The sequence below is a fragment of the Mauremys reevesii genome, linkage group 1, assembly GCF_016161935.1.
Source record: "Mauremys reevesii isolate NIE-2019 linkage group 1, ASM1616193v1, whole genome shotgun sequence".
Classification (NCBI taxonomy): domain Eukaryota; kingdom Metazoa; phylum Chordata; order Testudines; family Geoemydidae; genus Mauremys; species Mauremys reevesii.
The window spans coordinates 287316310-287333189 of NC_052623.1; the positions used below are offsets into that span (position 1 = coordinate 287316310).

General features: G+C 40.7%; 2 long non-coding RNA genes across 2 annotated transcripts in view; one reads left to right on the forward strand and one right to left on the reverse strand.

Annotated features, from left to right (window-relative positions):
• LOC120392846 overlaps positions 1-16880 on the forward strand; it is a 56298-nt gene that overhangs the window by 25139 nt on the left and 14279 nt on the right. Inside the window, exon 3 of the long non-coding RNA XR_005591806.1 lies at positions 734-841. This is a non-coding gene — a long non-coding RNA (uncharacterized LOC120392846). The remainder of the gene's footprint in view (positions 1-733; positions 842-16880) is intronic.
• LOC120392839 lies at positions 61-8386 on the reverse strand. Its single transcript, XR_005591805.1, has 4 exons — positions 7481-8386; positions 4523-4680; positions 973-1112; positions 61-191 (listed from the first exon to the last, which is right to left on the reverse strand). It is a non-coding gene; the product is annotated as an uncharacterized LOC120392839 (long non-coding RNA).

Below are 16880 nucleotides of genomic sequence, written 5' to 3' on the forward strand. Positions count from 1 at the left end.
CTGTTGAGAGGCAGGTACAACTCAAGATACTCATTCATTTTCCAAAAGAAAGGGGACAAAACTATGTATCCTGCATAGCTACAAGATTCAGTTTAGCATAATTTCACAACTACTTTTCAATATCTGCCAGCTGTCTAAATATATGTCCATGCAGAGGCAAGCTCAAAGAAGCAGTTATCCTCAAAGATGCACTGTATTTAAAAAAAGGGACAAAATAATTCAGTAAATAGTGGGTCTCATATTTATTCCAAAACAAAAATGACAGAAAAGCCATTTAAGGATTCAGAGTCAAAACACTGAACTGACTTGTCACATCATTAATAAAAAGTGCTTCAATGCCAGGAAATCTACTATAATATAATTTTTTAAAGAATTTTTTATGACAAACTGTAAATATGTTTCAATATAACCTTAACTCTGACCCAAAATGAACACCATTCTTTCACAAGCAATTTCAAAAGAAGGGGAAACAAAGCCTTTTTGAATATTACATGTTCAGATTAATGACACACAGAGAATGCTATTATGTCTCCTTAATTTAGAGGTATGTTTGGGGTGGGGGGGAGTAAAAGCAATTTCCCTTGGAATAAATAACTAAGGGAAGTGGTCATGGCAACATCACTACCCATAGTGAAGTCTATGACATTACTGGGAATGATTTAATGAGCAGCTGTGCAAAATGTAGATCCTTCTGCATGGTACAAATGATTGGATTTTTTTTTTTTTACTGTAGTGTCTATGAAGGTATGAAACTGAAGGCTTCAGCTTCTATGGCTGTCATTCTGTCACCTTTCACTTCCTGGAAGGATCTTTCTCTGTTTGGCCATCTTCCCTGCTAAAGGTGGGTGCAGTGCCATTGCTGCTGGTAAAGAGAGAAGTATGGATTTCTCCCTCCACCTTACCATGATCTAGCCACCCTGTCCTGTCTCTCAATTCCCTCTGAGTCTTGTTCTTTACTTCATTTTCCCTTACCGTTTTTATTTGATCTCCTTTTGTTTGTGCTTATTTTTTGGTGCTGTTTGTCCCTTCCTGACTTTTTTTTACTTCCTCCTTTTCCAGTCCAGACCTCCCTTTGGGTCCCCTTGTCCTTCTCCTCTCCCAGTCTCTACCTACTGTGAAGATCATGGGAGATAGCTATATTATTTTTATGAATACCATATGCACCTCTGTTTGATAGTTGTTGTGCTGATACATGGTTCAAAGGGTTAACTCCTGTAGGAGCTTACACCATGTTCACAGGAAGGCAGCCAATGACTCTAGATAACTCAGTTACTGGTACTGAATGGACAATACAGGTGTTCAATTAATTCAGTGTTTTGTCTCTGATCGAGCTGAACTTCTAGCTTCTGACAGGAAAGGGGGCCTTTAGGTGGAAAACTTAGACCAAAAGCCTAAGCTCATGGGAGGCAGTATCTGCAGGAAAGTAGACTGAATACCAGTCCCCAGAAGCAGGGGTACCTGGATGAGTTGGGCCTGCCTAAGCTTTGAGGGAAGTGCTAAGTTTTAGATAAAACAAGATGTAAATAAGCTTTTTTTGGTTATGTTCTGATGGATAAATAAGCAATACTTTGTCTTGAAGCTGTTCTGAGTCACTGCATTAATCTACTGCTCACAGTTCCTGAAAGGAAGTCTCTTGCAGATGCCAAACCCAGTTGGATCTGCTGAGGAAACAGTCAGTAATCACAGATGCTGCATCCTGCAGACCTGATCTGTGAGTGGGAGCATCATAGAATCCATCCTGAGGAGTGTAGGGAATGTCACTTGAAAAGGTGCACTCAGGAAAGACCAGAGATGGGTTGAGTTGAGGTACAGCTCTCTGTGACATCTGCCCAGGGAGCCCTCTTCTCTTTTAGAGGACAGGTTGCCCCAATCCTGTCTCCCCTCTTCCTTGTCACATTTGTATTGCCATTTCCACCTCCCCCACCCATTCTTTGCATATCCCAGAACACCTATTGTACAATCCCCATCTATGTGCACAGCTGTGGAGGTCCCCTCGGTGCACTGGAGGTTGGTCCTAGTGGGTATCACTAGTCAGATTGCTCCTGGACTATAGCTAGCTGGGTTGGGTGGACCCCACCCCACTCACCTTGTGCATGGGGCTGCTCCCCCTCATGTTCCTCACTGTATGCTTGAGGAGGTGAAGACTATCCAGTTCCTTGCAGATCCTGGGAAGGGATGCTCCATGCCTGCCTATATAACCTGGTCCTCTGGAGCCTGACATCAGGTCCCTATCCCATTAGCTCCTCTAGTTGCTCACAATGAATTCACAGGCATAATGCTCTCCAGCTGCTCCACATCTGAACTGTGCCTTGGGAACTATACACACTCATGATCCATACTCTCCAGTTCCTCAATCTCATGTCCTTCCATGATCAAAAGGTGGCAAAACGTCCCATCACTTTGCGAGGACAGAGATTCCCCATAGGCCAGCTTTTATTCCATGTTGCTTACAAAGCCTGCTTGGGACACAAGTGAGTGCCACCTTCACACAGCTGTGAGGATGGGCATATTGTTGGTATGGTTTACCGTCTCCTACTACCTACCATTTCTGCAGTGACACAGAAGAAACCGTGGAGCATGCTTCATTCCTTAAATCACACATGCGGGCAGAGTTCCTTTAGGCATTGTCCACTGATTTCCTAGAGTCTCTCCCCAAACAGTGGGCATTGTCCAGGGTTCTCTGCTCAGTGGCCTCCTCTGGTTCTCTCATTCTAACCCTAAGACCTGCACTCCTGTTCTTGCATACTTTGTCCCCCATAATTAATTGATCCTTGTTCCTCTATAGCCTGCCTCTCCCTACCTTTTGTTGAGGGGTTGTTAAATGTGTGTGTTGTGGGAGGAGCCCCTTTGGGCCCCACTCATCCCTACAGGGATCAGATAGTCTGGCAACTTTCATGAGCAGTCAGTTCACATAATAAAAAAAGTGAAACTATTGTTATCAGGATTATCAAAGAGAACAAGGTGCCATACTGAAATTACAGTGGATGATTTATAGTGAACAGCCTACTTTTACAAAAGAAACCTATTGCAGCATATTGATTTATTTTGTTGTTCGCTACCATAATCAGTCCAGCACTCATTAGATATGTGAAGGGGGGGAAAAAAGCTCAAGAAGATGGAAATGACTCTGCAGTTCACCAGCATGAAAAGCCATCTGGGTTAGTTGTCTTCTAGACTGTCTTCCTGCTGTGCTAATTCCACCCACAAATAACTCAATAATAAGAAACATGGCAGGGCAGTGAAAGTGACTTCTTTTTCAAAAAATAGCACCCCATTAATCACAGTAGCAGCCAAGATGCATCCAATGTGAAAGTTTAAGGCTTAAACCTGTAGGGTCAGATTCTGCCACCCTACTCACTGAGTAGTCCCTTACTGCACGAGGAAAAATGCAACTTCTCCCACAGGGAAGTACTACTTAACATGAATAATGGTGGCAGAATCTGGGCCGTTGTCAAGTGAATTATATTTCAGTCTGCTGGATAGGTGCCTGTTGGCATGTTTACAAATTGAAATAAATAAACTATAGACCAATTAGTTAAATATGCAGTCAGACTTTCTGATGCCATTTACCTCCTCTATGGCTATACTGTGACTATTTGAAGATCAAATAACAGATGTGAAGGAAATGTTTAGGTTTTTTGCTAGATCATTTTTCAGTAACCAAAAATTCCTTCCTTTAGTACTCATTTAATGGTCTCACCTTCTTTTTTTGTCCAATAAAGTTAATGAATCTTCTTGCTTTTCTAAATAACCTTAGCTAAATTGTTCTTTTTCCTGTTTTGTGAATACACTATTTACATCTTATAAAACCTAACAGTGCCACGATATTTTGATTGCTGTGACTAAAGCTTTGATTTTACTAGCAATTAACTTTAACTACTAATTTGTTCACACTGGTTTTGAAGGTTGGTTCAGTTTTGTGTGGCAGAAAACACCCCTCTTGAATCAACTCTAGCATTTTACCATTTAAATGCCTGCTAATAAACATTGCCAGTTCATTTAACTTCAGATAACACTAAATTTCTTTAAAAGGTTAAATTTGAATCTGTGCACCTCAAATTTTTCCACTTGATAAAATTGAGAACTGTATTGAACTGTGATCACTATTTCCCAAATCATCTTTCATTAGCTCATATTTAGTTCAAAATGGCTAGTTGACTCAAAGACATAACTAATTTTAGAAAACAGATTCTCTACAATATAACTTCTATTCTGTTCTTACTGATCTGTGATAAACTTCTAACAGTTCAATTCCTAGCCTGCTAGGGTTCAATCTTTAGTGTCTTTTATAAGATTTCAGCAGCTTTCTTTAGTAAAGATTTCCTATAAAAAACACTTGACCTTTTGCCCCTTAATACTTTAATCCAAACTTACTCAACAATTCCTCTTCTTTAAACAAAAACCCAAACCACCTCTATCCCTCAGCTGTAACTTATCACTATCATAGATTGCAACTCACCCCCTTCCTCCTGTCTCTCATTAATATTTTCAAATATCTAACCCAACTCTATCCCTCACCTACCTAATTTAGTAATTCCTACAGGGTGAACTCTATCAGCTCCTGCACTGGTACGGGGAAAGGGTGCAGGTATCCAGGATTCATCCTCCGGAGTGAGGTAAAAAAGAGGTGTGCCTTCTAGTGATGTTACTGGGTGATCTCAGTAGCAGTCACACCTGTAACTGGAGGCAGAATTGAATAGCACAGCTTTTGTTAAATTCCGAATCGCATAAGGGGATGAATAGAATTAAAAAAGAAAACCTTAAGAATGTTTCTTAATGTTTGGCTTCCAGAAATAATGAAAACTGCATATGGCACTTGAGAGGAAATCACTTACCACCAATTCCCTTGAAAAACCAAGGAGTCTGCCCCTTCTCAGATAATTGCCAGTTAGAGAAAATAAATTGGAGTAAAGACAAAACACTTGCTCCAATGAATTACAATAGCATTTGATAGTCATTACAATCCTCAGATAAGTCAGGTTTGGTCAGCTAGGTCACCTACAGTATGTATTTCAGAGAAAGTCCTTTGCTGCAACAGTAGAGTAATTTTGAGAGGAAAAAAGCAATTTGAACTATCTAACCTGATATTCCACCTGATAGGAGAAATGCTTAATAAGTTTATCAGTTAGCTAAGGTAGCTGATGATGGGGATAGAATAAATAGGCATCACATTTGCAATTGAATGTTCACCTTTGGTGCATGTACTTTTGTTTAGTTTAAGTTTTACATATCTTTCTACTAATGTTACGCAATGCAATATAATGAAGATGAAACTCTTTGGCCCTGCTTGATTCTTTTTCATTTTAAGGCCCCTTTAAGCTGCTAGAGAAGTGTAAATGAGAATGAGTCCCTTTATCTTAAAATTAAGGGTATGGGGAGTAGGTTTCTTTAAATTTACATATTTCCTGCCAAAATGCTTTTTCAGCCTTTATAACACACCACCACTGAAATACATAACAGCTGGAGAGGAAAGCAGGAGACACGTGGAGCATAATGTAACTTCAGTGAAAGAAGAAAGTTTTGGGCAAGGAAATCAGGGTAAACCCTTAATCTTAGGAAAGGGTTTGAGATCTTTGTAATTCACATAAAAGACAGGACTGCAGCTTTAAGGCCTCAGCAAAGACCAAAATATATTACATTGCATGCCAGTTTAGTCTGTCACCTCAGAAGGAGAAAGGGCTAAGTCAGTCTTGTCAGGATTTGAACCTATTGTTCCAGGGAGTGTGGTGATCCTTAGACTGCTGTTTTATCACTTTATATTGTGACTGGATAAATCATTTTATCAGACCAAATAAACACTGATATACTCTTACATCTAAATTCTTAATCATGAAAAGAGAGCTCAAGGCAGAGTTCTCGATCCTATCCTCAATCAGAGGAATTTTAGTGCTGTGTATTAAAAAAATTCATTATTTTGTAGCTGTCTTTTTGCATATCAACCTTTATGTCTATCCAGCCATTCATCTGTCCAATTCAATCCAAATCCTAGTAACTGGGTCAATTTTTTGGCAGTGGTTTCTTGGTGAATTAGAAAATGAAAAAGCAACCATCCAAAAAAACCAAACAAACCCACCATTCAATCATATGTGGTTTTGGTGCAGAAATATTTTACTTGGGGTGAGGGGACTGGTGTGGGGTTTTTTTTTTTTTTACCAGCTTTCTCAACTTAAAGCACTTTTGTTTTTTAATCTTTCATTTTCTCTCATTCACGGGAGGGAATTAAGCTAGTTAATCATAGCATTCCAGTACAAATAGAATATAAAAGCTGTCAATGTTTTGAATGTATAAGATGAATGTGAGCAAACACTTTATGCTCAAATGACTAATCAAACAATTGATAGTCTAATAAATGAGAAATGCTGGAGTCTTTCTACTCTGTGTACTATGCCTCAGAATGGAGAAAGTAATGTCACACTTTTACTTAATCCACACTGGACTAGTTATATTGAAGTCACAGCCATTCTCTTTGCTTTTGCATGTGATTTTTAAGGATTTATTTCATGTTACCTTACATTAAATTATTTGGACCAAGAAATATAGGTGCTGCTTATACAAATTGCAGGGCTATGGAGAGTCATTTACACCAAGGTGAGGTGATTGCATGGTGGAGGTAAAATCAGAATGGGAGCATAAACACCCATTTTGCCCTGGTGTAAATGTGAGTCATACCTCTAGGAAGCAGAAGGTGCCTCAAAGTTCTCTTTGCAGAGTACCCGAGGAAGCATTCCTCAAGTGGGAGAAGGTGGGGGAGCCTGGAAATTTTGCAGAAAGCAAGGCCTTCCAGGTTCAGAGATCCGCAAAGTTTATGACAAAAGGACTCATCCTCAGATCTTCAAAGAGCTAGCCTGTGTATACTGCTCCTCTAAGCTCATCCCCCATCCCTATGGCTCCAGTTTGCCACAAACATTTTGTCAAGCAATGCACAAGGTTTCCTCTTCTCTAATTGACTGCAGTGGATCTTACAGAATTGATCAGTAACATCCACATTTCTAATTTGTTACCATTCCCCTCCCTTATGACTCTTTCCTTTGAGAACCTAATGAAAGGAAAGCAGCAGCTAGGAGACAATTATAAGCAGCAGCACATTAGGCAAGTCTGCATATTTTTCCCCTTTGTGAATAGTATATTTTGAGTTCACAAACATTCCCCTCTGACTCCTATACATGTAAATGAGGAATATTGATGACAATATAAACCCTTTCCAGCTGAAACTCCCTCCAGCTGAAAATATACTGATGTGATGCCAAAATTTTAACACACGACCCTTAAATTGTTTTACCTTAATCTGCTGCTGTTCATCAATTGTACTGTGATAGTGCCTAGCTGCCCCACTCATGGATCTGGGATACATACTAGGTGTAATAGAAACATGTAACAAAGAGATCCTATCTTGAAGAGCATACAATCAGTGACCAGCAATATATATGACATCCCCTCCATAAAATACGCTTTGCTCTGTCTGTTTAAAAAAAATACATACCATGGATTGGTCAGGTAGAGGTGGGTCCCTTTTGTTTTTTTGCAGGGGGCAGGTCTCCTCTGACTATACGTGGTCTACCCTGCCTGACACAGTGTTGCTAACTCTTGAAACATATGTAATGCGATTTTGGCCCCTTGCTCAAGTCAGTCTCCAGCCATGAAACTCCCACCCTCACATGATTTCCATCCTGGTATGGGGGAAATCCCCCCAAGACTGGCTGCCTTCCCCACTTTTCTGCCTCCGGGCTATGACTCAAGCACAGCTCTCATTCCACAAACTCCTCTCTGCTCCTGAGGAGGTAGGTAAGGGGGGGGGGGGCGGGGGGAAGAGGCCAACACCATTCTCACAAGAGGAGTGGGTGAGGAGGAAAGTGTCCAGCAGTTCAGGGTGGCACTGCTCCCTCCTCCCCAGCTGTGAAAAATGGCTCAGGAGGAGTCCATTCTCTTCTCCTCCCCTTTCCATTCCTGCACCACAAGGCTTTGGAAGAGGAAGTGAAGAATGCAATGAAATGCACTCACCACAGGCCTGGACAGGGGTAGAAGAGGACCTTATTACAGCTGCTCCCTGGGCCTAGAGAGAGGGGAAACTTACCCCCAATATTCCACAAGGACCAAGGTCCTTAAAGGGACAATGGTCTGGTAGGTCCCTATGCTTTCCCTCTCCCAGGTATTGTCTTTTCCCCCACAACATCTTTTTCTCTCTCCCAGTAACAGCTTTAGTTATTTTCTAGCCTCCTTCTACTGTCCCTAGACACAGAGAATGGAGTAAATGGCCACCCAAACTACCTCCTCTGGCCTTGAAGTCAGCCCTAAAATCTTCTTACGTGGGAGGAACTGAGAAACACACCTTGTTGGTCCCTTCTCTAACCATTTTAAATAAGCTATCTTCCAATAATGTAATGCACTCAGAAATGGGCAGCTGGTCATTAGGGACTAATAGGGCTAAAACCCACTAATAAGGTCATGGTGGTGTGACTGATGTATTACAGGGTGCAGAACCGCCCATTTCCATTGGAGGACTACTGGTGCAGCTGGTGAGTCTGGGAGGTCCTTACCCCCACCACTACCCACTAAATAGAAGTAACCTGCTTCTGTAGCCTATTCGCTACCTGAGTCAGGAGAGAGCCTTGTCCCACCTCACCCTCTCTCTTCAGCAGTATCTCCATACCCAAAACCATGAGATTTAAAAATAAATCTCAGGATTGTGAGACCAATTTGTCATTTTTGGGGGGGTCTGTCTTTTGATTTTTGAACTTCCTCTGCCCACTCCCAGTGTATGGAGCAGTTACAGTGGTGCCAACTCTCCCAGATGTAAAGTGATTCTGACCCCTGGTGCAGGAGCTCTTACCATGTGCCTGATGGTAAAGAGTTTTTTAACCTGAAAATTCTAATAATTCTGTACCCCTCTCAGACCAGCAATTAATGATGCACCTTCCAACCCCCCACATCAACTTTGCCCCCTGAAACTCCACCTTCTGCTCCTCCTGCAGCTCCAGAGGTTCTTCACCCTCCCAGCCAGCACAGACAGAGGATTGGGCTTATTAGATCCAGTTGGAGAGGATTCAGAGAGTGATTAGTTGACTGGGTGGGTGACTCAAAACAGAGGATCTAAGTTCAGTCAAGGGGGGAGCTGCTTTAAAGTGGGGAGTATCACAAAATACATGAGGGAACTTTTAGTGCAATGTAGTAGGGTCCATATGGAGAGTTAGTGCATGGCAGGCTAATACAAGTAGCTTTACCCCCTAGCTTGCTGCAAATTAAGTGACTGAGTAGGCAAGTCCTGAGAGGAAGAGCTCAGCTAGGATGTAAGCTGTAAGGAGCAGTGCGATGAAATTCTGACCCCAAGGGGACAGTCTACGAACAGCATGGTCAGGACTAGAAACACTGCCCCAGGAAGGAGTGTGAAACCCCTGAACTGGAAAGAGGAAGAGTTTAAAGGCGTGGGAAGTCAAAACTGAAAGCACATGGCCCCCCAAAAAGGAGGGCCATGAAGACCTTGAACTTGAGGGGAGAGCTACAAGCCAAGGAAGCCACAGCTTGAAGCACCCAGCCCCAGGAAAGGGGCCTGGGAAATCCTAAATCTAAAAAATGTGCCCTTTATGGGCAGAGTTAGTAAATCTGATGAGATTAGCCCCAAAGGAGCGGGCATATTAGTTTTAAACACTCTGGGTATAAGTGGGCTATTCTCACAATGAATGAGGGAGAGTGAGGCAGGGTTCCTGCCAGGCCATCCTTTGATATGAGAGGATATATACAATATACCTACAATGTGCTATTTAAAGATTTTATATTATAATTTGTATAGGACCGTGTGTGTACATAATAAAATCAAAGCCAAATAAAAGCACAAAGGGTTGTGATATAAAATCAGTTCTGAAATCTGTTTTATAATGAAACTGTGTTATAGGCAGTACAGGTAGTGACACTTATAGTTTTAGGTTGCATAACACTTTCCATTATGTATCAGAGGGGTAGCCGTATTAGTCTGGATCTGTAAAAGCAGCAAAGAGTCCTGTCGCACCTTATAGACTAACAGACATTTTGGAGCATGAGCTTTCGTGGGTGAATACCCACTTCGTCGGATGCATGGATTCTTTGCTACTTTCCATTATAAGACCCTCTTTTTCAGTTGCTTATAATTTTGCTTAAGTTTAGACCATTCATGCTAGAGTTTTCCAGGCTACGTCTCTGCCTATGGCTGATTTTTTTTTAAATTTTTTTTTCAAGTTTCAGCTAAAAATGGATCAGCCATTTCTGAGAGATTAGGGGAAATATGATGTTGCCCATATTAAAAAAATACTTACAACTATTTTGTGGAGAAATTATAGTGCATCTATGTTTTAGAGCAAGGGATATGCTTGCTACATCTTTGTAAAAATTTTCCAAAATTTGCCCACGTTATAAGTCTCTGAAAAAACACAGATTGCACATGCTCAGTACAGATTTGTTAGTGTTTGACAGCTAAAGTTTTCATCCCCTCTTGAATACCATATGCCAATTGGACTGTACTTATTTGCCATTCCTGGTGAGGAACTGAGCATGCTCCATCCCAGCAGGACTGAGCTCCTTCTGGGTACTGCACATCACTGTGGCACCAGAACTGAGAACAAGGAGAGTGTTCTCACATTCAGAAGAAAGAGGGAGAAGCCTGACTTGAATGAAGGATGGAGAGCAAGGGGGTGAGGGGAAGAGATTCAGGGCAGAAGGACAAAGGTAGGAATTCAGGATGGAAGAGGGATAGGAGCAGGAGTTGGGATGGGGGGAAAGGAGCAGGAAGCAAGGGCAAGGAAGGCATAGTTGGGAACAAGAAGGGAGCAGGCACAGAAATGGGAAGAGGGGCAGGAGCATGGAAGGATAGGAGCAGAGAGGAAAGGGATAGGATGGAAGAGAAGGTAAATACAGGAGCAGGGAATGGTGAGGACAGGATCTGGAGCAGAAGGAGAAACAGGTAGGGAATGGGAACAGAGCAGAGGGAGGAGGGCAATGGGAGAATAATGGTGTGGGGACAGGATCTGGGGATGGGGAGATAGAAACAGAGGGGACAGTGAGTAGAATCCTGGGATATGATTTACAGAAGTGCTGAATAGGAGCTTTGCTTAGGTCCTTAGGGTCTCAAATTGGGCTCCAAAAGTAGTAATTTCTATCTTGATCTCTGTGCCTTATTTTCCATGTTAAAATGGAGGTAATATATCATTTTACCTCATACCCAGATGATGAAGATAAATTCATTCAAGAACTAAGTTATGGTGGTGAGAACTGCATAGAAAAGCCCATGAGGAAATGAATAATTCCATATGCAGCTGATTCTAGGGACAGGTGAGCAGGGTTACCACCCTAGTTGCTAACTTCCAGGTGGCCCTGTACCACTCCACTGCGTGCCCTCCTCCACACACCTGCAGCCACTCAGAGGCGATGGGGTGGAGAGGAGACAGCACTGAAAACATTTTCCTCATCCAGCAAATCAGCTGGGGCTGCTCTTGAGTGCAGGGTTTGGATGGTGCACAGTAATTATGCATAAAACCATACTTAGAATGATGAGGATAAAAAGAAACATTGAGCTTCCCATTCAGTCAGCACCACCCATTCTATGCACTGAATGAGGCAAGGATCCTGTACTAAAAATTGTATGTGATCATGATAAAGTGTTTATCATACATAATAGGTCCAATTAAGCAACTTTTGAAAGCTTGATTTTGCCATTTTAACATTTTCTTAATTTGTTTTTTTTGGGGTGGAATAGGAATGCAGAATATTGCTACTGTATGCTGCAGCATTCAAATAGCAAGTGTATTTCTATTATCAGAGGGGTAGCCATGTTAGTCTGGATCTGTAAAAGCAGCAAAGAGTCCTGTGGCACCTTATAGACTAACAGATGTATTGGAGCATGAGCTTTCGTGGGTGAATACCTACATGCATCCGACGAAGTGGGTATTCACCCACGAAAGCTCATGCTCCAATACATCTGTTAGTCTATAAGGTGCCACAGGACTCTTTACTGCTTGTATTTCTAGTGAGGGTCCAGCTTATTATATATTTTTTTTAAATAAAACTACTTCCTTTTGGGTCTGGGTCTGCTCCCATTGAAGTCAATGGCAAAGCTCCCATTGATTTCAATTAAGTTCTTTATGGGCCTCCCTAGTGCATTGTGGTTTATATGGTTATCAAGACCACCTGATTAAAATGCAAGTTTTGAGTTGTGCTGTTTTCAATACATTATACCTTATAGGAATGGAGGAGGGTGTTTGTTTGTTTGTTTTTACTAGTTATGTCCTTTGTGAATATAAGTGGCAGTTTTTCTCTTTAAAAATATTGTTTTGTTATTTTGCACTGTGATGCCTATGACATACTTTTCTGCTTCAGCCTAAGGAAGAAGAATATTAGAGAAATATTCACTTGTTTTCTTATTTTTCTGAGCATATAAAGCACAAAACTAAATACAAATTTTAAACCATTTATATTGTCAAATTCAAGTGAATTAATAAAGCTCTCAATTTTTGCTTGTCTGGCTTGTCAATATATTCATGATCCTTCATTGTAAAGTATAGGTTTACACTCTGATTTTTATGCACATGATTAACTTTAAGCATACGAATAGTACAATTTACTGTACATAAAAAAGTAAAACATTCAAAGCAAAATGATGAACTAGTTAGCTGCATCATTAATACCTTTCTGGAGATGCTTATAACTACTGCCAGATATTATTGTCTGACAAACATTAAACAGAAGAAGTGATGACTAAACCATCCATATCTGTGACACCAAGTCATAATTCAAACAGTAGCAGCACATTGATGTTTTTGATGGATTGGTTAGGGTTTTTTTTAATGAAAAGGTAATTTATCATTGGTATTCCTAGGGCCAAATTTTTCCTTGATGTGAGTGGATGAAACTCCACTGAAGCAAATTGACTTATGACTAATCATGTTGTCCAGTGAATAACAAAAGAAAATGTACCTATAGTTATATTCTAAAGATGAATAAGGGATTATGTATACCCAGCTGTGCAGGTGCTTACATTTAAGCATATGAGTAGTCCCATAAAAGTTACTTACAGAGAGTCAGTCAGAATTTGGCCTAAGTGTTTTCCCTTCTGTATAAAGTATGTGTGTGTGAGAGAGATTTGATTGGTAATATGTAAAAGAACAGTAATTTGAGGAGGAATGGAAGCAACCTAATGTGACTGCCCTCAAAACATCCTACTATAGCAGTTCCAGAGGCTACAGGAGATGACTGTGGCAGTGATATCTCAGTTACACAATATATAACATTATGAAATGTCATAAAATGAGGCATGATTAAAAAGGAAACTAAAGCTTTTATAGGAAGTAGAAACATTAATCAAACATGTCAAAGTAAGATGATCACAGAAGCATTAAAGGTCTAAGTGTTCAGCACTGGTCTAAGTATTTCTCTGTTACAGAAACAATCATCCCTATAGCCCAAAATTCAAAGTGAGAGGGTCGAGTTGAGAGCTAGCCAGACAAATGAAACTGCATGAGCAACTACTACAAATTATTAAAAGGTTAACTCTTTGACATTCTGTTTTAGATTAAATTCATTAAACCAATTCAGTGACATTCAAAATTCTGATAAATAATTGTTTTACATTTTTTCATTCATTGAAAATGAATGGAAAACCCCCTCATCTACCTGCTTATCTTCTATGAATTTGTCCTGTCAAGTTTTCTAGTAAAAAAAAATAAATAAATCAGTGAGTCATCTCTGATGCAAACTGTGCTCTAACAATCTTGCTATCATTACAAACTATTGCTGCAGTTCTGAAAACACGCTAGCTTTTTAGAAAGATCAGTAAACCTTTCCACTTCATGCTGCTTTGATAGGGCTCCTCATCATATTCGAGATCAAGATAAGAAAAAAACAATATATGCCTAAATCTATTTTTTAAAGTACAGCTGCTGAGCTTGATTAATGTATTCAAATAAAAAATAACTACCTCTATGGGTCTAGAACGGAGTTTTTGATTGTGTCTTCAACAAGACAGAATAATTCCTAGTGGGAGGAGAATGGAGAGGGATGATACAGGATGTATTCCAAAGCCTATTGAAATCAATGAGATCCTTTCCATTCTCCTCTTTGGCCTTTAGGGTCAGGCACATAAAGGAGTATTTAATTTCCTTCCTCTTGTTTGTCTATGCACTATGTACAAAAAATAGTTTACATAGGCTGGCCAACTTCCCCCCGTGAGCAGTCCTCTACAAATACAGTCTGGAGATCTGTCCAGGGATCTACCAGATATATTTTAAATTCTTAGCACTAAATGCTAAGTGTGGAAACCTTTTCTCATTTTATAGGAACTGTGACAGAACATACTGTGTGTTCATGCCCAACATACTATTGTAATAATGTCTGTACAAGGTATTGTGATACCGCTCGCTTGCCCTGAAAGGGTTAATGTAGATTGAGAAGGGGGCTGATTAACCTGAAAGGCCACAGCTGAGGGGAATCAGGTGGCTAAGTAATCCCCTGAGGGAGGGAGCCCAGCTGAGGCAGAAGAGCCAGGCTGGGTTTATAAAGACAGGAAAGTAGGAACAGAAAGAGCTACTGGGAAAACCTATAGTCACTCTGAGGGAGAAAGGAAGAGTGTTCTAGATCTACAGAGTCAAGTTACTCCTTGGGAGGAGGGAGTTGTGAGGCTGGCAAACCCTGAGAGATAGGAAATACCAATGGTAAGGAAAAGAGAGAGAGAGAGAACAGATCTTCTCTGCTAACTAGAGAATTCCTGTGCTGGCAGCTAGAGTAGAGAGTTGGCCCAGGTTCCTCTGCCAGCCACTGAGGAAGTGGTCTGTAAGATAAGGAATTCAAAACTTCTCTAAGACTGAGGAGAACATCCTTTGATACCTTGGAAGGGGAAAATGTGTGTAGGGACTTAGCTGGAGGGCTGAGTCATGAAGAGGCAGCAGCAACTCATGGAGCAAGGGGGAAAAGAGATGGCGAGCAACTGTGGAAAAGCGTGTTGGCCTTAGGGAAGCTAATCCCTAGAATGGCCAGGCAGTGGGGCTATCTAGCAGAGTCAAGCACCTCATCACAGGTATGACTTAGTCATATTTTGCTGATCAATATCAAGCAGAATGCACATAGCGACATTATGTTCATAAGCTTACATATAAGCTGCAATAATGACTGAAGTATGTTTCCCAGATAAAATCTGGGGAGTAACTAAACCAGTTCCTCAGCAACAAAAGGCAAGCTGATGCCTCAGCCAGGGGTCAATAAGGCTGATAGACCATAGATCATTGCTAAGTAACAATTTTCAAACTTTTGAGCTGAGCTGCTCCCCTTTGACTTAACATTTTTGGTTATGCCCCCTGGGGGTGGGGGGATGGGTGGCCAGGGACTCCTGCTGTCAACTCCTTTCCCTAGCAGGGTCTGCTGGTACTACATACCCTGCACCCCCAGGGAGGGTGTGCCCTACAGCTTGAAAATCTCTGCTAGGTGGCCAAGGTTTGGCAGGAAAGGGAGCTGGAAGAAAAATCTACATTTTTGCAAAGAAATAGCATAGGGTTTCTGTTCTTCACTAGCCTGCCTTTTGCCTTACTCCCAGCTGGAAATGCTTCTGAAAGTGGGAACAGGGCTATAAAAAGAAGTGGGTAGACCCCTCCTCCCACTGCATTTGCTGCACCTGAAAAGACAAAAGGCAATCACTGTTGGACTTTGGGGGAGGGGTCCTGACTTGAAGAGTAACACCATTTCATAACTGAAGAGTGATTACTCATAAATGGGCAAAAACTGATACATCCCCTGGCCACCTACATCATCACAGACCAACCCCCCCCCCCCCCCCAAAAAAAAAAAAGGCTGTGGCTGCACCCATTCAGCTAGAAAAAACCCCAATCAAGGAAAATCGAAAGTCATGATGAAGCCTATTTAGGAAATGAAATGTAACATTACTGATTGCTATATATAGATTTGAGAGAGGCACAGTAGGTTAAGTTGTTCATGATGTAACTGGATAAACTCTCCATATGCTAAAATATTCATAGAAGATCAGTTAAACTTAATCTTCTTTTGCAAAGACATGTGGACCCATAAGGCACATTAAAGATGTCATGGTTTGTCTTTCAAAACACAATGTGCTGACTCTTGCAGTGTTTAATATAAATCCTCTTTTAAATCCCCTTTAATATAAATAGTTAAAAACAGTTTTGTATTCCTGAAGGCTATTGCTGTCCTATCTATTTTGAGTACCACCTATTATATCTGTCATATCTTGTGCCTCACCTTTCATCATGGTAGCTGAGCTCTGTCTTCTAATTCCTTAATGAACATATGCTTTTTATGGTTAAGCTCCTAAAGGTCAGTCCTCAGATGGTATAAATTACATAGCTTCATTGACTTGGAGGAGGATTAGAGAATCTTCCTGGTTTTCCAGTTAAAAAAATAATTCTCACACTGAAGAAATATTAAAAAAAAAAAAGTGCCAAAGTACCACAGTGTGTGAGATTTCAAATGATATTGTAATACCACTCCCTATACTAGAAGATTAAAATATTGATCCAATCTCCACAAAGCTTTAAAAAAAAAAGCACAAATAAAAAAGTTTTTGGAGGGTTGTTTTTACATAATATGGAGTAGAGAAGAGAAAAATGTGTGCTGACTTATCAGAGAGCTGACCTAATTTATTTCAATTTTGCTACTTGCTGTTTCTTCTACAACTTAAGGTTCTCACCTTGCAATAATCATCAAAGTAGGAGGATCCCAGAGTCCTCCCTCCTATCTGTGTGTTGTCTTATAGACTCCATAAAGGTGACCTGCAAAGGTTAGAGCTAAAAATTCAAAACATTTTAAGATCTCAGAGGGGAAAAATTGAATAACACTGCATTATAACAAAATTTGAAACAATTACAATCTTAGAGCAGGGGCTGAGTCAAAATCCTAGG